This window comes from Schistocerca piceifrons, chromosome 3, assembly GCF_021461385.2.
Source record: "Schistocerca piceifrons isolate TAMUIC-IGC-003096 chromosome 3, iqSchPice1.1, whole genome shotgun sequence".
Taxonomy (NCBI): domain Eukaryota; kingdom Metazoa; phylum Arthropoda; class Insecta; order Orthoptera; family Acrididae; genus Schistocerca; species Schistocerca piceifrons.
This window is the reverse complement of record NC_060140.1, coordinates 751,481,988-751,505,849: the sequence shown is the minus strand read 5'-3', so window position 1 is coordinate 751,505,849 and position 23,862 is coordinate 751,481,988. Positions and strand designations below refer to the sequence as shown.

At 45.3% G+C, this 23,862-nt stretch overlaps 1 long non-coding RNA gene across 1 annotated transcript in view; it reads left to right on the top strand.

Annotated features, from left to right (window-relative positions):
- Positions 1–13,076, top strand: part of LOC124787621 — a 54,948-nt gene extending 41,872 nt beyond the window's left edge. The window contains exons 3-4 of the long non-coding RNA XR_007015978.1: positions 12,288–12,389; positions 12,530–13,076. This is a non-coding gene — a long non-coding RNA (uncharacterized LOC124787621). The remainder of the gene's footprint in view (positions 1–12,287; positions 12,390–12,529) is intronic.
- Positions 13,077–23,862: the final 10,786 nt, after the last annotated feature.

The window sequence follows — 23,862 nt, the reverse complement described above, 5'->3', positions numbered from 1 at the left end:
AATGATCACACGCACGGCACAGCGGACACACCAGGAACCGCGGTGTTGGCCGTCGAATGGCGCTAGCTGCGCAGCATTTGTGCACCGCCGCCGTCAGTGTCAGCCAGTTTGCCGTGGCATACGGAGCTCCATCGCAGTCTTTAACACTGGTAGCATGCCGCGACAGCGTGGACGTGAACCGTATGTGCCGTTGACGGACTTTGAGCGAGGGCGTATAGTGGGCATGCGGGAGGCCGGGTGGACGTACCGCCGAATTGCTCAACACGTGGGGCGTGAGGTCTCCACGGTACATCGATGTTGTCGCCAGTGGTCGGCGGAAGGTGCACGTGCCCGTCGACCTGGGACCGGACCGCAGCGACGCACGGATGCACGCCAAGACCGTAGGATCCTACGCAGTGCCGTAGGGGACCGCACCGCCACTTCCCAGCAAATTAGGGACACTGTTGCTCCTGGGGTATCGGCGAGGACCATTCGCAACCGTCTCCATGAAGCTGGGCTACGGTCCCGCACACCGTTAGGCCGTCTTCCGCTCACGCCCCAACATCGTGCAGCCCGCCTCCAGTGGTGTCGCGACAGGCGTGAATGGAGGGACGAATGGAGACGTGTCGTTTTCAGCGATGAGAGTCGCTTCTGCCTTGGTGCCAATGATGGTCGTATGCGTGTTTGGCGCCGTGCAGGTGAGCGCCACAATCAGGACTGCATACGACCGAGGCACACAGGGCCAACACCCGGCATCATGGTGTGGGGAGCGATCTCCTACACTGGCCGTACACCACTGGTGATCGTCGAGGGGACACTGAATATTGCACGGTACATCCAAACCGTCATCGAACCCATCGTTCTACCATTCCTAGACCGGCAAGGGAACTTGCTGTTCCAACAGGATAATGCACGTCCGCATGTATCCCGTGCCACCCAACGTGCTCTAGAAGGTGTAAGTCAACTACCCTGGCCAGCAAGATCTCCGGATCTGTCCCCCAATGAGCATGTTTGGGACTGGATGAAGCGTCGTCTCACGCGGTCTGCACGTCCAGCACGAACGCTGGTCCAACTGAGGCGCCAGGTGGAAATGGCATGGCAAGCCGTTCCACAGGACTACATCCAGCATCTCTACGATCGTCTCCATGGGAGAATAGCAGCCTGCATTGCTGCGAAAGGTGGATATACACTGTACTAGTGCCGACATTGTGCATGCTCTGTTGCCTGTGTCTATGTGCCTGTGGTTCTGTCAGTGTGATCATGTGATGTATCTGACCCCAGGAATGTGTCAATAAAGTTTCCCCTTCCTGGGACAATGAATTCACGGTGTTCTTATTTCAATTTCCAGGAGTGTATGACAGAGCGCGCACCGTTTTAATTGAAAGCTAAGATCAATGCCTCCTGAACTACAAAGTTTGAAATGAAAACGATCTCGTCAGAGAAGTTTTATCACGCGTACAGTATCCGCAATTGAAGAATTCTCAGATGACACACCGCTAGAGGATTTTAAATACAGCAAAGAACGCTTGGGACAAGAGTAGTCACTTCTCTCACAGCTTGACGACCCCTTACACGATCATCTTTGGCCAAGTAGTATAACACGGACTAGCTTCTTTGCGACGAGTATCTTGACAAAGCGAAACGCGCAGCTTTCAAAGCCCAAGAGAGTATCTACAAAAAATTATTTACTTTCACCCTGACATCGTGTGCTAGTGATCCAGTCTCGTCTGTGATTCAAATCCCTATGTCAATTAACCTGCCGTCTATCAAGTTCGAATAATCCTCTAGAGACATTGAGTCTTGGCTGAGATTTTGTGGACACTTTAAAAGCAGTATCGATAGGAATGCTTCCGTGTCTACTATTGATAAACTTTGTTCCTAAGTGGATACCTCGTACGTGAGCCCAAACAGCTGGTCGATGGCACCATGGAAGCATTGATTGCTTCTACTTACGAAGGTATTAAACGAATTCATCAGGCAAGATATGAGGGTCACAATCGTGTAGTACAGGAGCACTTAGATTTCTTAGAAGAACTGCAACCCGTTCGAGTTGAATAGCCTGATACTCTTAACACGACATTTATAGAATGCAATAAACGCATCCATGCTATCAACTCCTTGGCTGAGAACGTAAACTGCCTGTGACAAGGTTACCACGGCAAAAATTTTGCGCATTTTCTACGCAGAAATTTGTCGGTGTTGGATAATTACCGTCATGAGGGAAAAACTATGCGAAGAAGATGTACTACTTTCAATGCAGTTTGAAGGGGTAGAAGTTGATGGTGCACTCACCGCGCAAAAGATACGTAAAGACGGGCCACTCACGAGTACATCTGGTTCTTGGGCACAATAATTCCAATTGCAACCACTCTCAACGATAACTCCAAACAAGACCGTTCGAAGCACAAGAGCACGCGCACTGTGAAGCCTTACAGAGTTTTTTTGCGGTTACTGGGCAAAGACTGCAAGACGGTGAAAGATATTCCAGAACGCCTCAAGATCGAGAAATTTCTTTTTCTCAAGTAAGGTCACACTCTCAATGTTCGAAGAAAGGACGATAGGCCTACGCTTGCTGTCACTGCAATCAATGTATGAAGATTCGAAACGACCTAAGCCATCCCGCAAACAATCTTATCCTTATAGCGTCCTCATTAATAGTTCAGTGGGCAATGTCATCGTCCCAGTTAATAGTTCAGTGGGCAATGTCGTCACGGGATGCCCAGGTTTCACGCAGCTTCAGACGGCATGCATGTTTGTAACAGGGCCAACAGGCGAAAACCGACTCACACTCTGGATGCATGCAGCCAGTCCGCGTTTATTTGCCGAAATGTCATTGATAATACAATCTTAATATCGATACTCGGCCTTCGTCAACAGATGCTTTCGAATCTTCTTTGACGCCCGTGCCTCGCAGATTTGTGCGTTTCAAGCTAGCAGACCATGGAAGAATTCTCATTGTGGGGTCTGCTTCTCCTTAGAGTTGACACGACTCGGTAATGATGGTTGTCCCAGTCGGTATGACGTGGAACTGCGTCCGTCGCTCAAGACAACGCCACCCTGTGACTAGTTAGAAAACACAAACTCCTCACGTGGTTTTCTTTTGTTGTGAGTCCACGATAGAGTTTCCAGCTTGTGCGAACTGGCTAACTGTAGTTCTTCTTTTTATTATGCCCGGTTAGGTAATGGATGTTGAATATTAGTAATATAAAGTCTTGAATCTTCAATCCATCACCCAAGTCGTGGCCACATTATGGAATTGCGAGGATGTTAATAAATTGTTATTCCGTCGTCAAGACATCGCTACGTCGCGTGTCCAATAACTACACTACGTAATTCCAGAGATAATATATACTTAAGCAATGTTCAGATTGCATCGTGATCTTGGGACAAATCGATGATTGCCGGCCGGCGTGGCCGAGCGGTTCTAGACGCTACAGTCTGGAACCGTGCGACCGCTGTGGTCGCAGGTTCGAATCCTGCCTCGGGCATGGATGTGTGTGATGTCCTTAGGTTAGTTAGGTTTAAGTAGTCCTAAGTTCTAGGGGACTGATGACCTCAGCAGTTAAGTCCCATAATGCTCAGAGCCATTTGAACCATTTTTTGAAATCGATGATTGTTCACTGTTAAATAATCATGAATTCACTTTTCACTTCATAATATTCTAATAGTCAATTAATTTTCTCTAATACACACAATGATGTCTATTCAATTATGTAGGTGACACAAAGAATTAAAATTTGAATCCACTTTTATTGTTCCTTGTAATTAATGGTCCCTACGCTGAACACGCACACCGATTTCTCACTCAGGGATTTGCTTCCGTTTGCATCAGTAATCCTGTCGTTGACGACACTTTCTGACAACTCGGCGCAATTGTACGTTCTTCGTGTCTGCGTTTGTCTGTTACCTACTCGAGACTAATAATTGTTTTTCTGTCGGCGATCTTTTCTTTTCAATGTCCTTGAATGTTGATGCTTATTCAGTGTCACGAAGGATACGTCCCATCACAAATCTCACACGAATTAATTTCGTCGCGAATCTCCGTATCCCGTTATCTTGTTAACGGTAAAGATGACTTTGCTTTATTATGACTTCTGAATAATACTTCAGTCTATATCGCAAAACTTTCAAAATTCCATTTAGCTTAAAACAATCTACTAGCGCTTACGTGCATGCTACTATCGCAATAGTACTAGAGTGCGACTAGATAGCAACTGAATCTAACATTTTCATTTCCGAGTTACATTGTAGTCACATCGAACTTCCTTTTCTATGCGGCTACATCTCTCTTCTATTTCACAAGAGGTGGAGCCCCTCCACGCCCACACCGGCATGATGGCCAACACAAAAGGTCTACTGCCATCTCTGCATAAGGGTTAGTATTCACTAAAGTGAGGTGTCGCAGGATGTGGGTACTGCGATGTTTGCGTACGTCTGGTTAGGATTAACCATTAATACGCGCTCATCTGGAGATAGATTGGTCGAAATCTGATGAAGGGTAGCGGTTTGAAGGGCAGAGGAAAAAAAAGTGTCAAGGCAAGAGCCAAGGGAAAAAAACCTCTGCGAAAGTTAGGTCGGGCGGCAAGAGCAGTAGCGGTTGTCTTGCTGCCTGCGATAGGTTGTGCAAGGATAGGCTTTGTTAGTAGTGGGTATCATGCATGTCGATACCTTGACGTTGTGCGTTTGTGCTGCTCGGCGGCTGGCGCTGGGTGCTGGTACAGAGTCCTCGTTCAGCGTCCTGCAACCTGCAACAGTTATGTTTGTTATCGGTCTTGTGTCCGATAGGTCATACACCGGAGGTACAGTGTGAGGGAGTGTTGGGAGATTGTTCGTGCGTCTGTGGGCGAGCTCGTCGGTGTCCCTGCTGTGGCCTGTTGGTCGGCTCTAATAGCAGCTGGTAGTTGCCAGTCAGTATTGCTGATATGCAGGGGCTTACCGACGTTTGTCGCTGTTTGCGTATGTTAGTTTACCATAGGTGGTTATGCCCTAGCTAGCAGTGTCTTTGGTCGCTTGTGTTTCCACCTGTGGTTGTGATCGTAGTTTCCCAGAGTGAGGATGAAAGGATTGTTCGAGTGTCTCGAGTTCCTGTATAGTCGTGTGGCGTGTTTCTTGAATACTTCCTTGAGGGTATCAAGGCGGTATTCATGGTGAAGATCCACGGTGCGTGTGTAGCGTGGAGCATTGCTAATGATTCGTAGCACTTTGTTCTGTATGATCTGCAGGCGGCGCAGTCGTGTGGGAGCTGCATATCCCCAGACGGGAGCTGCGTACGTCATCAGAGGTCTAATCAGTGTCGTGTATAAGGACCTCGACACCCTCCTATTCAGTGTGCTTTCCCTGTTGAGCATTGGGTAGAGCTGTTTGAGCCTCGCGTGCGCTCGGTTGGCAACGTATTCGATGTGGTCCCCCCATGTAAGTTTCCGGTCCAGCCAGACACCAAGGTATCTGACTTTCTCTCGGAAACGTATTGGGCGTGTATGTAGTGTTATCGGTCTACAGTGTTGGTGTTTGCGCAGTAGTTTCGGTCTGCGTGTGAACAGAACTGCTTCGCACTTGTCGACGTTTACTTTAATACGCCATCGCTCCAGCCAAGGCTCAGCTGTTCTGAGTGCTGTCTGTATTCGTGAGTTGATGTTCGACGGTTTCCAGTCTTGCGCGAGGATGGCTGTGTCATCCGCGTAGACGGCTAACGTCGTGTTTCGTGTCGCTGGGTAGTCATTAATGTACAGGTTAAACAAGATGGGCCCCAGAATGCTTCCTTGGGGTACTCCAGCTTGGATACCGTGTTGTGTTGATTGTTTATCCTGCACGTTAGTGTTGAAACATCTGTTCGTGAGATATGAGTGTATGAGACGTACGAGTCCGTCTGGGAAACCAGCTTCGCTTAGTTTGCGTATGAGTCCGTTGTGCCAGAGACGATCGAAAGCCTTTTCGACGTCTAGGAACACGGCCCCTGTGGCTTTGTTCATGTTGTAGCCGTGTGTTATATGTTCGACTACGCGGAGGAGTTGTTGTGTTGTCGAGTGGTGATTCCTAAAGCCGAATTGCTCCGGTCTTAGGGTGTCGTTGGCGATGCAATGCCTAGTGATACGTTTTAGTATTACCTTCTCAACAATCTTGCTGAGCGAGCACAGCAGACTGATGGGTCGGTAATTTTGTGGGAGGGAGTGGTCTTTCCCTGGCTTCCTGAACATCAGGACCTTGGCCGCCTTCCAAAAGTCAGGGAAGTGTTGGTGTGTCAGGATGGCATTCGTTAGGTGTGTGAGGTATTCTACGGCTTTATCCGTGAACTCCTGGAGGACACGGTTTTGAATGCCATCAGGCCCAGGGGCTTTTCTAGCGTTGGTGTGCTTGATAGCCCATGTGACTTCATTTGTGCTAGCACGTCTGATTTCGTCGCGCGAGGGCTGGGCTACAAGTCGTGTAACCTCCTGGTCCGTTTCAAGTGTGAATGCTGGGTCTGAAGGAACCAGATTCGGCATGAAGGACGCTGCAAGTGTTGTGGCCATAAGCTCTGCCTTCTCCGTCGCGGAGTAGGCTGGGCCGTCTGGTCCTTGTAACGTGGGAATGTAATGTTTCTCCCTGGTGAAGTGTCTGGCCAGCTGCCACACGCCAGGACGTGTGGTATCCAGCCGAGCGAGTTTCTGTCCCCATTGTTCGTTTCTGAATGTTTGGATTTTATTCCGTATTATGCCCTGGAGTCTGTTGACGTGCAGTTTATAGAACGGGCGCCTGGTACGCTGGCAGTATCTCCTGAGGCGGTTCCTCATTGAGATAAGTCCCAGGATTTCCTGGGGCAGGGCCGTTGAGTGTTGTCTTGGTGTTGTAAATGGAATGGCGTCAGTCATTGCGTCTTGGACGGCAGTTGTGAGAGCCTCCACAGCCTCATCGATTTGCTGTGTGTTGTTAATTTCGTGGGTGTCAGGAATGCGACTATCAAGCGTTTCCTTGAACAGTGTCCAGTTCGCACGCTTGTAGTTAAGCATCCTGCGTGGTTCGATGTCCTGCAGTGTCTCTTCCATGTGCAGTATTACAGGCATGTGGTCTGAGTCCAGATCGTTTTCAACCGTTAGGTTGAGTGTGCATGTGATGCCCTTTAGAACACGTCTGGCCTATGTCGGGCCTGTGTAGGCACGAACGTGGGAACGTCCGGCCCAAGTATAATGTAGTTTCGGCCTAGTGCGTGTTCGTACAGTTTCTTGCCGTTGGAGGTTTGTATTCGTGAGTTCCAATCGGGGTGTTTTGCGTTGAGGTCTCCAGCGGCTATTACCCGCGGTGCCATGTTGAGTACTGTGCTGATATCGCGTGTTACTATGTTTTTAGGAGGATTGTATAGCGATACCTGTGTGGTGTTGGCTCCGTTGAACTTGACCCTGACGGCCGTAGCCTCTAGTCTTTCAAGTGCTGGGAGCTCGATGTTCGTGTGGTCTATGTCTCTGTGTATAATGATTGCCGTGCCGCCTCCCCTCCTGCCATCCGCTCGGTCGGTACGATAGACGCAATAACCTGGGAGGTTTAGTTGTTTGCGAGGCGTAAGCAGTGTTTCGTTCACAAGAGCGATTCGGATACCCTTTCGCTCCATGAACGCGGCCATCTCGGCTTTTTTGTTTGCGATCCCGTTGGCTTTCCAAAACAGGATCTGTGTGATTGTGTTTAAGTCTGCGTTTCGGGGTTGGTGTGGTGTATTATCCATGTAGTAGTGTAAAGAGCGGTGTGATAGTGGCTTGGAAGCTAGTCCAGTTGAGCGTACCCGACATGAACTGCATGAAGAGTTGTGAGACACACCCCATAATCTTCGTGACTATTTCGGTGGTCGTGCGTCCGGGGAATAATGTTTCCATTATTCTCTGGAATGTTGTTGTAATGTTGGTCATGTCGGTCTGGGAGTTGTTGGTCGTGTTAGCGGCCGCTTGTTCCAGTGTTGGCGTTTGGTGAGGGCTGGCCTGCGAGTCGGTTGTTCGTGTGGCAGTTGTGGGCGCCTGTGTATTTTCTGAGGTGAGTGGGTGTGTTATGTGGGTTGTTGAGTTGGTGTCCGGGATGTGTTCGTGGGTGTTGGTGTTCCGTTGACTGTGTACTTGTTGTGGTGCGGTCGTGTTCCTCGTGCTGCGGCTGTTTCTCCTTCTCCTCCTCCTCTGGCGCTGTGGTTGTCCCTGTGTGGGTACGTTTTCTGTAGCCTGTGGTGGGCTGCAGTTCGCGATCTCAGGGGGTAGGGTGGTGTTGTTGCTTGTTTCGTGTGGTGTGCCCGGTGCGGGTGTGGTGTCATTTGTTGTGCTTGTCTGTTGTGTGTCTGTTGCTGGGGGTGTTTGCTGAGCGTGTTCTGAGCTCTGGGGCTCCTCTGACCGTCCCGCGCTGCTGGGGCTGCCAGCGACCGCTCCAGCGAAGGATAGTCCACTTCTTACTGGGCGCGGGGGCGGTTTTGGAACTGTGATGGCGGTTGGTTTTGCATGTTTCGCGATTTTGCGTCTCAGAGCTGCTTTGTATGCAATGCACCCTCTGTAGTTTGCCGGATGGGCAGCACCACAGTTGGCGCACTTGCGAGGTGCTGTATTGGGGAGTTTGCAGCGTTGGGTTGTGTGACCGCCAGCGCAAATGCGGCAGCGGGGTGCGAGACCGCATCTGATACCCGCGTGCGCATAGCGCTGGCAGTTGTGGTAAATGTCATCTTTGGCCAATTTACCATCTGGGCCTTAACCTTCGTTATTAACTGTTTTGCAATTCTTTCTTTGATGTTTTTGTTGCGTATCCTATCACTTTCTTTCATTCAGTCTCTATTTCATGATAAATATTATTATTCACAAGACATTCCTGTTGATAAAATTATCACAAGTGTAAATTTTGTCGTCAGTAGCTGCCATCACTGTCAGGATGACTAGTTTTCCTACTTCTTTTACAACAAAGGGTTGTTTATTAGAGTGTCTGTGATTTGGGTGCTACATCAAGTCTCTGGCACAATGCTTTAGAAAGTTTACATAGTTTCACGAAACATACGACTGTGCCCAAGGATGTCGAGGTAAACCAAAACATTGAGTATTTACAGTTGCCGGACCCCACTGAAGAAGGAGATGGTAACCCTGTAGAATTGCTTATCGGAGCGGATAACTACCAGGAAATAATGGGCGACGCATCGCCAACGCTCCGTCTCTAGCATTATTACCCTCTAAACTCAGATGGATCGTCAGTGCACGTCGCCGAGGGGCTTTCGCTAAACATTAAACTCATTAATATAGCTTATGAAGAACCTAAAGATGACTCCATACGTAACTTTTGGGACTTAATGTCAATCGGAGTCAGTACCAATGAAGAAGAATTATCGAGTGGGAATGAGTCAACGGTACTGCAAAAGTATCGCGCAACGTACGTGCTGGTAGTGGGATAAAGACAGCACCGCCACACGTTGCATTGTTGCCAAATTTAAGATGGAGGATCCAATATGGCGACCATAGATGTAGCAACATCACAGTGGCATGAAGTGTAAATTTTGGCGGGAGAATAGGTCAATACCTCCACTAACCTAACGCCCCTCCTCTCCCCCTTACCCTCCCCCTTCACCTTCCCTTCTCTTTCTTCCCCCATCAGGAAATTGGCGGGAAAAGGACTCAATCTGTCCTGGGATGCAGGATAGGATGAATGTAAGGCTTTATTTTGTATGCATTGTTTATTTAAACAGATTGAGTTGTCATAGACAGTAGCTCCATCCAGTGTGTTCAACATGTGGTCTGGAGTCCAACTGACCTACAAGGGTGGTTTGAAAAGTTGTCGGAATGCAATAGAAAAAAAGTACTTACATCACTGAAACTTTTTTGTTTTTTAATGTAGTGTAGATTAATTCACTTGGTCCAGCGATTTTCCAGTGCCTTGATCCCATCTCGAAAATGCGTTTCCTTCAGGCCTGCAAAATAGTTGTCAACTATATCAGTTCTTCGTTTGAAGTGAACCTTCACTCACCAAGAAAAATTTTCTGTTTTGGGAAGAGATGGAAATCTGACGAAGCCATATCAGGTGAATAAGGCGGTTGTGGCAACAATTCATACCTTAGTTCGTGTAGTTTTGTCATGGCGACGGCACATGAGTGAGGGCGCGCATTGTCTAGATGGAAGAAGACTTTCTTCCTTGCTAAATCTGGCTTTTCTTCGCGTATCTTCTGTTACGGTTTTTCCAGCAGGTTAACATAGTATCCTCCAGTAACTGTTTGCTTAGGAGAGATAATCTACAAACAGAATCCCTTTCGCATCCCAGAACACTGATGCCTTGACATTTCCTGCCAAAGCAGTTGTCTTTTCTTTCTTTGGTGGATGCGAATCGGCATATTTCCACTGCTTTGACTTGTTTTGCCTCTGGGGTATAGTAGCGCACCCAAGTTACACCTGTGGTCACAATCCGGTGAAAAAAATCTTGTTCGTTTCTCCTAAAACGGACCAAACATTATTCCAATATGTCCATTCTCACGTCAAGAGGTGCGGCACCCATCTTGCAGATAATTTTTTCATTTCTAATTCTTCAGTTAAATAGTGATATACCCTTTCAGATGACATCTGGCAAGCGTGAGCAATTTCACGCACTTTCAATCGGCAATCCTCCATGACCATTTTTTGCACTTTTGCAATGATTTCTGGAATAGTGACACATCTTGGCCGGCCACTGCACGGATTAATCATCATCTAAGCTCTTCCAGCCAAATTTAAATTCATTTGTCCACTAGGAAACAGTTGAAGATGAAGGAGCAGAGTTCCCCAGTGTGTTCTGGAAATCGGCATGAATGTCCTTTTCTTTCATACCTTTCTTTACAAAGTGCTTAATCACTGCTAGAATCTCGATTTTTTCCATCTTCGAAAGTCACTATGCAGGAACAACATCAGAGCCATGTCACTCCCACAGCTCTCTTCCAGGAGCACTGATGTGGCACGTGTTTACAGGCAACAATCGAATGAATGTAATGTGAACAACTCGTTGCACTAGCGTTGACCTCTCGTGGTGGTTCTGAGAACTTTCGAAACCACCCTCATAGTTCACAACACTGCCACCAGAGGGCACTGTTGGCCCTCCTCATCTCCCCACCCATGATGTAACCCAAGATGGTAGCCTGGCGAAAAATCGCGGGAAAAGGACTCAGTCTGTGTCTAGCTGCTGGACTGGTAGGATGGACGTAATTGTTTACTCTGTTCAATGGATGACATGTCTGTGCTGGAGAATGAGGAGTTTAATGGATATATTAGCTGTAGCTGTGCAGCTGAGGACTGTGTCGATGGTAATGATACTTGGTGCAGATGAATACACTTCATAAAATAATGAAGATGCAATTCGATGGGGCTAAGATACTCTTCGCAATTTATGCTGATAAATACGTGTGCTGTAACTGTACATCATTCGATAAAAGTCCAGTCAGTCTTCCAAATTGCAAGGAGCAAGATGTTCACCCACTCTGGTGTAAGCATCCAGTGTACAACTGAGGACATGCTGGTGATGAGCAGGGATTAATTTTCACACAGCTGAGGACTGTATCCATAGCCTTCTACACAATGAGTGGAAAGAAAAGATAATGGGTCAGCATGTGACGAGTACTTTCTGACAAATAATGGCAGTGTAGTGAGATGGTGTGAAGATGTATTTCCCTACTCAAGCAGACAGATGCTTGTGCCCAAAATGCCTACCTTTTTTTAAATTGCCTAACACATCACATAACCTTCTCCCTATATCACAATGAACCATAGGTGTTCACGTTGATGTTTGGCGACCAACTGGCCTAGTTCTGAACACCACCACTAGAGTACAAAGTCAGCCATACACCACACCTCTCCTGTGAAGTAGTCCAAGATGGTGGTCCAGAAAAAAAGGGCAGGAACCAATAGGGACCCTGAATCTGGCCAGGTGATAGGCTTCAGCCAGTAGGATGGCAGTGTCTGGTGATGTCGTCAGAGGGATATAGGGCAGGCTCAGCAGCTCCACAACCTCAGTCTCATTCAATCAACCAGCAGGATCAGCAGCAGAAGAAAAAGAACCATGAAGCATCGACAGCAGTCGCAATACAGCACAGCAATGCAGAACAGGAAAAAATGGATTGATTGCGGTAAGATCTTAGAGAACCAAACTGCTTAGGTCATCGGTCCCTACACACTACTTAATCTAATTTAAACTAACTTACGCTATGGACAACACACACACCCATGCCTGAGGGAGGACTCGGGGGGGGGGGGGGGGGGGGAATGGAAAATTAAGCATCCCATATCTCATTTTTGTCTGTGTATATCATTATTATTATCGGTTGTTGTAGTGTCTTCATCTATACATAATGATTCCTCCTGTTTGTTCAGCAGTAGGCTTTGACATGCCCAAGCCTGCAGGGCGACCCGGCCGGAGTGGCAGTGCGGTTCTAGGTGCTACAGTCTGGAGCCGAGCGACCGCTACGGTAGCCGGTACGAATCCTGCCTCGGGCATGGATGTCTGTGATGTCCTTAGGTTACTTAGGTTTAATTGGTTCTAAGTTCTACGCGACTGATGACCTCAGAAGTTAAGTCACATAGTGCTCAGAGCCATTTGAACCATTTTTTTGCAGGGCGAGCACCTACATGTGTGGACCTGCAGCAAACTCAGCCACCATCTTGGCGAGACCTCCACCGACCTCTGGACCTGCAGCAGCAACAACCTCCAGCATGTTTGAACCTGTAGCAACCACACGGGATCCCGGTCCACACACAACCCACCTGCTGGAGTTGGACATTGAGCTGTTACTGTCTGCGCCACTCATCGATTTGTGTGACAAGGACAGGTGGTCTGCTCCCAACACATTGAATACTGCTTGTGGTCCTAAACAACAGCAAGATGGAGGACAGTATTGGTCACTGACTATGACCCATCCTAGCAGAACATCCCTGTGCTAGTGCACTCACAGAGTGCAAATGCTGTGGATACGAAGGTATCAAGGGTACCCATGCTTTTCAGTTCTACACACAATTTAACTCGTAGTGGAACGAAATATGCAAACATGGTTATAGAAGCACATCCTGAGTGGGGCTTGCGCATGAGAATATAAATTGAAAATGCATTGATGGGTGTTGAAATGCCTATTTCTGACGTCAACTGGGATAATGTCGTGGAGAGCACTACACCAGTCAGCATATGACTACAGAGTATTATCCATCTCGTACCACCCACAACGCCCACACCCCTCCCACCCCGCGCCCTGGACATTTGCCTTACTGTTGTGACAGTATATGTTACAACATTGTAAAACAGTGTGTGGTGACTCGGCACTATGTGTGAAATCGGGTGACAAGTGTGTCTATCTATGGTACACCTCAGTTATGAACATATGATGAGGATACTGCACTACACCTCGCATTGGAGAGAGAAAGTCGTAGTTGCAGATCATAGACTCTGCATACGATGTAAACTTTCTATGTGTGCATAGCGTACATGTTTATAGTTGGGAGCAGTACCTTTGTTTTCACATGAATGCAGAGCCAAAAGAGATACAGGTTAAATGTGTGTGAAGAAACCAGTGTTGTGATGTACACATCAATTTTCAGGAGATACATGCTGAATTACTGCATATGAAAAAGCTTTGTTTAGGAAATACCGTATAGGTGCAAAGAAGAAGATAAAGAAAGAGTCTTATCTTTTTGAAATACTGCATCCGATGTATGATATTTAAATAAACAATGTGCGCTTATGATATCAGACTGTGTGTGCTTTTATTTCATATGTCTCTCATTATAGTCCAAGTATTACACTTATTAATATCATTATTTTCAGCGCTGCACCTATAATCATGCAGCAGCCGACAATTGCCTCAGACACCTCCTACCAGTCACTGTCAAAATAAATGATGAAGTTACTCGTCATGGACAAAATATGTAGCTGAATAGTCTGTGTAGCCAACATAGCTCAGTCGGTTAAGCGATGGAGCTATAGTGGCTACACAAACTATTACCACAAGGATATCTTTCTATAGTCTCTGTGCTCACTACTTGCCAGTACTTGACGTTGTTGCTGTGGAAAACCAAGAACAAATTCGAAAATATTTCTGTTTCTGTAGTCACATGGGTGCTGATGTATTTTATCTAAGCCAAAAATATTCCAGAATCCCGAAAAATTTGGTTAGGGATTATGCAAACCTCATTATAGCCTCCAAACAAGACAATCTAGAATTTAAGTCGCATTTACCAAGCGCATGTAGAAACTGACAAGTCATTCAATTATTTTGTAAAGATATGTGCTGATTGCTGGAATCATTCGCAGTATGGGTATCTCATTATAAACAAAACTAGTTAACTGAATGGTGGGAGGTGCCTTTGCTATTCACAATAAAGTGCCTGGCAGAGGGTTCATTGAATCACCTTCAAGCTGTCTCTCTACAGTTCCACTCTCGAACGCTGCATGGGTAAAGCGAGCACTTAAATTTTTCCGTGAAAGCCCTGATTTTTCTCATTTTATTGTGATGATCTTGTCTCCCTAGGTAGGTGGGTGCCAAAATCAACTTGTTGACTTTCGTCGTGAGGAAATAATTGTACGATTACATCTAAAGCTGAATGAGCGTACGGTATAAAACCAGTGCACGCTATCCACAGCATGTTACTTCACTGTCGAACCGCAAAGTGATAAGACTTCCGAACTTTGAGTTCCTTAAACCAGTTGGCTTGGAACCTCGCAATGACGTCCTCACTCAATGTAACCGGTCTAGTAGAGAATGATGAGCGAATTACACGTCAGGAATACTTCTCGCATAAACCTTCACTTCAACCACATGTAACACGAACGATGAAATTAGTACTGTCATCCAGCACCAAGACGCGCTGAAGTTTCCATGCAAGAGTTTCATAAATTTGGAGGGGTCATTCAAGAAAACTGACCGCAGCGGTACATTGGGATCCAAGCTTACAAGTAATGCTTTGGAATTCCTGTTTCAAGAGATACTCCATGAAGTCAGTGGGTCCGAAATCCACTGTTCGCGCAATGTCAGCATAACATCAACCCTTAAGACATATGTCTCTGCAGCACGCATGGGTCCGAATGGTTTAGAAAATGCGGGATAGTTCATAGACTATCCGGCGCATAGAACAGGTGCATAGTACAAACAATTTGCTGCATGCATACCTCTAAAAATGCTTGCAGGCTACTTTGAGGACATGAAGCGGATTATTATGAATGTTAACAGGAACTCCTTCTGGTGCGGAGTGTAACAGATAGTAGCTCATACATTCAAGGGGCTCAAGAGAAGAATATGATTACAATCAGCAAGATAATATGAAAAATGCCCTGCATTATGTACCAGATGAGGAGCGTTTGAAGCTTTTAAAACTTTTGAACTCCGTACATATTCACCACTAACTTTCCGCTCTTGGGAAGTTTTTGAGTACTCAGTGCTACCGACTTCAAGCAGACAAAACATTGGCTATTAAAAGCCCTTCGCAGCTAGAGACGCCTAGATTCATCATACTTGCGTTTCAGACTGATAGAAGAGAGAATAGAGCAAATGACTTCACTGTATTCGACAACTGCAAGTTAACTAATGCCAGAGTCTACCTGAATTCAGAATTCTGCCCATATGACAATTTACACCTGCAGTGGGATGAAAATATATACAGTCTAGCATATGACATGTGAGCGAAGGTTTCGTGCTTCTTACTATGAAAGTGCTGAAAAAGGAGGAGTCAGTCCACGGAAATTCCAGGAACTAAAGGAACTATCAACGAGCATCGTATAGACTGCATGAAACAGAACGAAATAATTAAGTCTGGGCATATAGATGTATGAAATGAATTTTAATCTTCAGCAGATTTCCTAGAATATACTGCAGCGTATGCTCTAAGTCTACATGACCGTGTGATTAATTACTGCCCGCTCACTGGTGTTGCGCAACGAGCTGTGTAAACGAACAGGTGCTGCACCATACCCAGAGCATTCCACAGTGGCATCCCTAGGTGTGAACATCAATGCAGACGCTAAGAGTTTCTGTGATGATGAGGGTAGACAGTTCATATTTATACATGTTACATTTGTAGTATACACAGAAGATGCCGGAGTAACAGAGACATTCTTAGCAAACATTTCATCACGGAGGTCTTTCAAGGATGAGAAATGCACTAAAACACAGAATTGTGCAAAATGGTTAACACATTTATGCCATAGAATTCATTGGAATGATCCAGGCATACGCTATAAAGATATGGCGACGTCGCTTCGATTATTAGACCATATGGATACCATCATCTACATGAAGGGCAAGGATAAGATCTCAGGGCTGCATCGAATCTTTGAGTTTGCTGCTGTTCAAGACCTGGAATTCTATGGGTGTCCTGCTCTCCATCGACTCAAGAAGAACATGTGTCAAAATAGTGTTGCTGGTTTTGCTTATGAAAATGTAAAATTACTTTTAAGTTGTATGGGAAATAAATGAAATTTTAGCTCACAATATGTCTATGTTTTCTCTTCACCTTATTCCCGCTTTGACAGTATGCAGTTTCGTCCAGATACTATGTCTGTAGTCACCTTCAAGCACAGGAGATATAATTTTAGATGTGTTTGCTATATTTCTTTGGAAGCGGACGCAGTCACGTGCCTTCTGCGTCCATAAACCAATTCGTGCTGCACGATAGGTGTAATTCCATGCAACCATTGTATATACACTACTGGCCATAAAAATTGCTACACCAAGAAGAAATGCAGATGATAAACGAGTATTCATTGGACAAATATATTATACTAGAACTGACATGTGATTACATTTTCACGCAATTTGGGTGCATAGATCCTGAGAAATCAGTACCCAGAACAACCACCTCTTGCCGTAATAACGGCCTTGATAGGCCTAGGCATTGAGTCTAACAGAGCTTGGATGGCGTGTCCGCGGGACTGCTACGGTCGCAGGTTCGAATCCTGCCTCGGGCATGGATTGTGTGATGTCCTTAGGTTAGTTAGGTTTAAGTAGTTCTAAGCTCTAGGGGACTGATGACCACAGATGTTAAGTCCCATAGTGCTCAGAGCCATTTTTTTTTATGGCGTGTACAGGTGCTGCTCATGCAGCTTCAACACGATACTACAGTGCATCAAGAGTAGTGACTGGCGTATTGTGACGAGCCAGTTGCTCGGCCACCATTGACCAGATGTTTTCAATTGGTGAGAGATCTGGAGAATATGCTGCCCAGGGTAGCAGTCGAACATTTTCTGTATCCAGAAAGACCCGTACAGGACCTGCAACATGCGGTCGTGCATTATCCTGCTGAATTGTAAGGTTTCGCAGGAATCGAATGAAGGGTAGAGCCACGGGTCGTAACACATCTGAAATGTAACGTCCACTGTTCAAAGTGCCGTCAATGTGAACAAGTGACCGAGACGTGTAACCAATGGCACCCCATACCATCACACCGGGTGATACGCCAGTATGGCGATGACGAATACACGCTTTCAGTGTGCGTTCACCGCGATGTCGCCAAACACGGATGCGACCATCATGATGCTGTAAACAGAAACTGGATTCATCGGAAAAAATTACGTTTTCCCATTCATGCACCCATGTTCGTCGTTGAATACACCATCGCAGGCGCTCGTGTCTGTGATGCAGCGTCAAGGGTAACCGCAGCCATGGTCTCCGAGGTGATAGTCCATGTTGCTGCAAACGTCGTCGAACTGTTCGTGCAGATGGTTGTTGTCTTGCAAACGTCCCCATCTGTTGACTCAGGGATCGAGATGTGGCTGCACGATCTGTTACAGCCATGAGGATAAGATGCCTGTCATCTCGACTGCTAGTGATACGAGGCCGTCGGGATCCAGCACGGCGTTCCGTATTACCCCCCTGAACTCACCGATTCCACATTCTGCTAACAGTCATTGGATTTCGACCAACGCGAGCAGTAATATCGCGATACGATAAACCGTAATCGCGATAAGCTACAATCCGACCTTTATCAAAGTCGGAAACATGATGTTACGAATTTCTCCTCGTTACACGAGGCATCACAACAACGTTTCACCAGGCAACGCCGGTCAACTGGTGTTTGTGTATGAGACATCGGTTGAGACTTTCCTCATGTCAGCACGTTGTAGGTGTCGCCACCGGCGCCAACCTTGTGTGAATGCTCTGAAAAGCTAATCATTTCCATATTACAGTGAACGACTTCTGTATACGTCCTACCACTGGAAGGAAGGAAAGTTGAGATTCAAATGCCTGTCGACAGCGCAGTCCTTGGAGCACAGTCTCCTCTTCCTGTCGGTTAAATTTCGCGTCTGTAGCACGTCATCTTCGTGGTGTAGCAATTTTAATGGTCAGTATTGGAATATGCAGATCGGCCTATACTCACATGGTGATTTTAGGAGATTAATAAACTACTCACCATGCCCATAAAGCCACTTACATTGTACTGCGGGGTAACCTGTCAGTTAACCGAAACTTGGGATACGCCCTTTGCTTGCAGATAATTTAGGGATCTTTCTAATTAGTATACAAGAACACTTTGAACATTGACCATGGTAGCAGCGACTACCGGCAAACTCATGCTCAGAACTACCCGGGCAGGCACTGCCTAATGCGGATGACTGGCACCAGAGGAAAGGCATACCAAAATTCCAAGTTTATTATTATTATTAAAATCTTAGAAGCTGGAGAGTGTGTGAACAGCTTCTTCGTCATGCGATGTAGGGGCATCTGTAGCGCACAGAGAAAGTTTTCCGGTTGCTTACTAGTGCCTTCGGAACAACCCATAGTGGAAACATCTTTCGTTATACTGGGCTGCTGTCACAAGGGCGTCTGAGTAAGGAGTACAACCGGTGTGACAGGCATTTGAGTTATGTATACAGGTAAAGAAAACCAGAACAAAGGAGGCCTACAAATACCACTACATCGAGGACCTGAAATGCAGCTGAAGAGTTGAAAGGAGATAACCTTACAGTGGAAATGAGACAGCAACGATAAGAAATAGCGATTGTCAGCACCCTTCTCCAACATCCGAAAACCATTAAGATTCGTTTCCTACCATTTCTTTCATAAAATTCATTTCGTCGAATCTAGTTAGGGCACCGGTGGCGACCGTTATCATCTATGCATTAAGAGACAAAATCTGTCGTAGTGGTAACTCGGTACCCGGCCCTACGTTCTCAGTTGCCGGCGGTCTCAAAATATCCTTTGCAGTGAACGACTTCCGTATACGTCCTACCACTGGAAGGAAGGAAAGTTGAGATTCAAATGCCTGTCGACAGCGCAGTCCTTGGAGCACAGTCTCCTCATTGTAGTTAGCAACACAGTATAGCTTTTAGCAGTTTGAAGAAACTACGGAAAATCTCAGTGTGGATGACCTGACGGGGTTTGGTGCACCATCCTTCCGAATCGGAATCCAGTGTCTTATAGCCTCTGCGCCTCACCTCTCATTCACACCAATAGATATCAGATAGTGAGAAGATGGCACATTTTAACGCAAGGAATAAGTGTCAATGGATCGTACGAGGAAAAGGGAATACTGACGGTATTCCTTCGAGAAAAACAGTTTTGAGTCTGAACCGTGATGTTACGTATAATTTTTCTACCGCATCGACTCTCAGCATGGGTGTGTCACTTCACTGTGTAGAACAGACATCAAATAAGCCACATTACAACATCTGGCGTTATCCACAAGACAAATTTCTGTCTCCTCGTCTGTGCGCTTACACAAAATTCAGCTGGTCAGTTTCCTAAAATTGTTCATTTTTATATTTAATAGGAACATGATGTTTAGTGTCTAAGGACGTAAACAAGACTTTCATATTTATCACTGAATGATTACTCAAGTATTATCCATATTTTGGACTGTAGTAATCATTGGCGTAGTCTTTGACTAATAACTTAATTATGACTTCAAAAATTAGTAACTATTACGTGATATCTATTATAGTAGGCAGTATGGAGCAGCAAGCTGGTCCACTCGAATTTTACCAAAGCTCTATGTGAACAGATGTAAGGGGGGCGGGGGGGTGGCGTTGGAACTGTAGACACATAAATCAAATAACAAGCGACTGGAGTGAGCGAGCATTGGTGTTATTTCTAAGTCACCTTCTTAAACAACAGAGGATTAATATATATCCTGAATAACTATATTTTTATTTATCAATTGCACGTACAAAAGCTCTCAACAAATTTTCACTTTTGTTGTGCTATATTTCGTATGGTCAGAGTCTTCTACTCTTTATGTTAATATGTATTTTTTGCTACCCTATGTCAAATTCATGCTAATCGTTCCGCATTTGGAACAACGTTATGCAGCGTTGGAACAGAATAGTAACCGGTTGTGAAAACACACTTGACATCTTAGCAACAAATAATCCTGATTTAATAACGAGCATCAAAACCGGTTCAGGAATTAGTGAACACGGAGTTGTCGTAGCGAGATTGAATAATGTAATCCCCAAATCCACGAAAAATAAGCGAAAAATATACCTATTCAAAAAAGCAGATAAAAATTCACTTGACGGCTTTCTAAGAGACAATCTCCACTCATACCAAAATAATAATATAAGTGTAGATCAGATATGGCTTAGATTCAAAGAAATAGTATCGGCAGCAATTGAGAGATTTATACCAAATACATTAACAAACGACTGAGCTGATCCTCCTTGGTACACAAAATGGGTTAGAACACTATTGCAGAAACAACGAAACAAACATGTCAAATTTAAACAGACGTAAAATCCCCAAGATTGGCGATCTTTTACAGAAGCTCGAAATTTACCACGGACTTTAATGCTAGATGCCTATAACAGTTTCCACAACTAAACTTTGTCTCGAAACCTGGCAGAAAATCCAAAGAGAGGTCGTATGTGAAGTATGTTAGCGGCAAGAAACAATCAGTGCCTTCTCTGCGCGATAGCAATGGAGATACTATCGAAGACAGTGCTGCCAAAGCAGAGTTACTAAAGACAGACTTCCGAAATGCCTTCACAAAAGAATACGAAGTAAATATTCCAGAATTCGAATCGAGAACAGCTGCCAACATGAGTAACGTAGCAGTAAACATCCTCGGAGTAGTTAAGCAACTTAAATCACCTAATAAAAGCAGGTCTTCTAGTCCAAACTGTATACCAATTAGATTCCTTTCGGAGTATGCTCATGCGTTAGCTCCACACTTACCAATCATATACAATCGTTCGCTCGACGAAAGATCCGTACCCAAAGACTAGAAAGTTGCACAGGTCACACCAATATTCAAGAAAGGTAGTAGGAGTAATTCACTGAATTACAGGCCCATATCGTTAACGTCGATATGCAGCAGGATTTTAGAACATATATTGTGTTCGAACATTATGAATTACCTCGAAGAAAACGGTCTATTGACACACAGTCAACATGGGTTTAGAAAACATCGTTCCTGTGAAACACGACCAGCTCTTTATTCACATGAAGTGTTGAGTGCTATTGGAAAGGGATTTCAGATCGATTCCGTATTTCTGGATTTCCCTAAGGCTTTTGACACTGTACCACACAAGCGGCTCGTAGTGAAATTGGGTGCTTATGGAATATCGTTTCAGTAATGTGACTGGAGGAGGTTTAACCCGTGGTCTACCAGTAGCGTCTTTGATTCATTATCAAAAACGTCTTCGGTCCCTGGTTCGATCCCCGCCACTGCCTAAATTTTGATAAATAATTAGCATTGGCGGCCGAAGACTTCCGGCATAAGAAGTCAGCCTCATTCTGCCAACGGCCTTGTCAAAGAGGGGTGGGAAATTGCCCCTAAAGGCGGAAGAATCAGCAATGATCAACGACATGAGGATGCAGAAGGCAATGGAAACCACTGCATTAAAGGCACGTAACGTGTATCCACAGGACATGTGGCCTGTAATTGAAGAAGTGTCGTGATGATCTCTCCATTGACAAAAGATTCCGGAATAGTCCCCCATTCTGATCTCCGGGAGGGAACTGCCAAGGGGGAGGTTACCATGAGAAAAAGATTGAATAATCAACGAAAGGATAACGTTCTATGAGTCGGGGCGTGGAATGTCAGAAGCTTGAACGTGGTAGGGAAACTAGAAAATCTGGAAAGGGAAATGCAAAGGCTCAATCTAGATATAGTAGGGGTCAGTGAAGTGAAGTGGAAGGAAGACAAGGATTTCTGGTCAGATGAGTATCGGATAATATCAACAGCAGCAGAAAATGGTATAACAGGTGTAGGATTCGTTATGAATAGGAAGGTAGGGCAGAGGGTGTGTTACTGTGAACAGTTCAGTGACCGGGTTGTTCTAATCAGAATCGACAGCAGACCAACACCGGCAACGATAGTTCAGGTATACATGCCGACGCCGCAAGCTGAAGATGAACAGATAGAGAAAGTGTATGAGGATATTGCAAGGGTAATGCAGTATGTAAAGGGGGACGAAAACCTAATAGTCATGGGCGACTGGAATGCAGTTGTAGGGGAAGGAGTAGAAGAAAAGGTTACAGGAGAATATGGGCTTGGGACGAGGAATGAAAGAGGAGAAAGACTAATTGAGTTCTGTAACAAGTTTCAGCTAGTAATAGCGAATACCCTGTTCAAGAATCACAAGAGCAGGAGGTATACTTGGAAAAGGCCGGGAGATACGGGAAGATTTCAATTAGATTACATCATGGTCAGACAGAGATTCCGAAATCAGATACTGGATTGTAAGGCGTACCCAGGAGCAGATATAGACTCAGATCACATTATAGTAGTGATGAAGAGTAGGCTGAAGTTCAAGACATTAGTCAGGAAGAATCAAAACGCAAAGAAGTGGGATACGGAAGTACTAAGGAATGACGAGATACGTTTGAAGTTCTCTAACGCTATAGATACAGCAATAAGGAATAGCGCAGTAGGCAGTACAGTTGAAGAGGAATGGACATCTCTAAAAAGGGCCATCACAGAAGTTGGGAAGGGAAACATAGGTACAAAGAAGGTAGCTTCGAAGAAACCATGGGTAACAGAAGAAATACTTCAATTGATTGATGAAAGCAGGAAGTACAAACATGTTCCGGGAAAATCAGGAATACAGAAGTACAAGTTGTTGAGGAATGAAATAAATAGGAAGTGCAGGAAAACTAGGAAGAAATGGCTGCAGGAAAAATGTGAAGACATCGAAAAAGATATGATTGTCGGAAGGACAGCCTCAGCATACAGGAAAGTCAAAACAAAATTTGGTGACATTAAAAGCAACGGTGGTAATATTAAGAGTGCAACGGGAATTCCACTGTTAAATGCAGAGGAGAGAGTAGATAGGTGGAAAGAATACATTGAAAGCCTCTATGAGGGTGAGGATTTGTCTGATGTCATAGAAGAACAAACAGAAGTCGGTTTAGAAGAGATAGGGGACCCAGTATTAGAATCGGAATTTAAAAGAGCTTTGGAGGACTTACGGTCAAATAAGGCAGAAGGGATAGATAACATTCCATCAGAATTTCTAAAATCATTGGGGGAACTGGCAACAAAACGACTATTCACGTTGGTGTGTAGAATATATGAATTTGGCGACATACCATCTGACTTTCGGAAAAGCATCATCCACACAATTCCGAAGACGGCAAGAGCTGACAAGTGCGAGAATTATCACACAATCAGCTTAACAGCTCGTGCATCGAAGCTGCTTACAAGAATAAAATACAGAAGAATGGAAAAGAAAATTGAGAATGCGCTAGGTGACGATCGGTTTGGCTTTAGGAAAAGTAAAGGGACGAGAGAGGCAATTCTGACATTAGGGCTAATAATGGAAGCAAGGCTAAAGAAAAATCAAGACACTTTCATAGGATTTGTCGACCTGGAAAAAGCGTTCGACAATATAAAATGGTGCAAGCTGTTTGAGATTCTGAAAAAAGTAGGGGTAAGCTATAGGGAGAGACGGGTCATATACAATATGTACGACAACCAAGAGGGAATAATAAGAGTGGACGATCAAGAACGAAGTGCTCGTATTAAG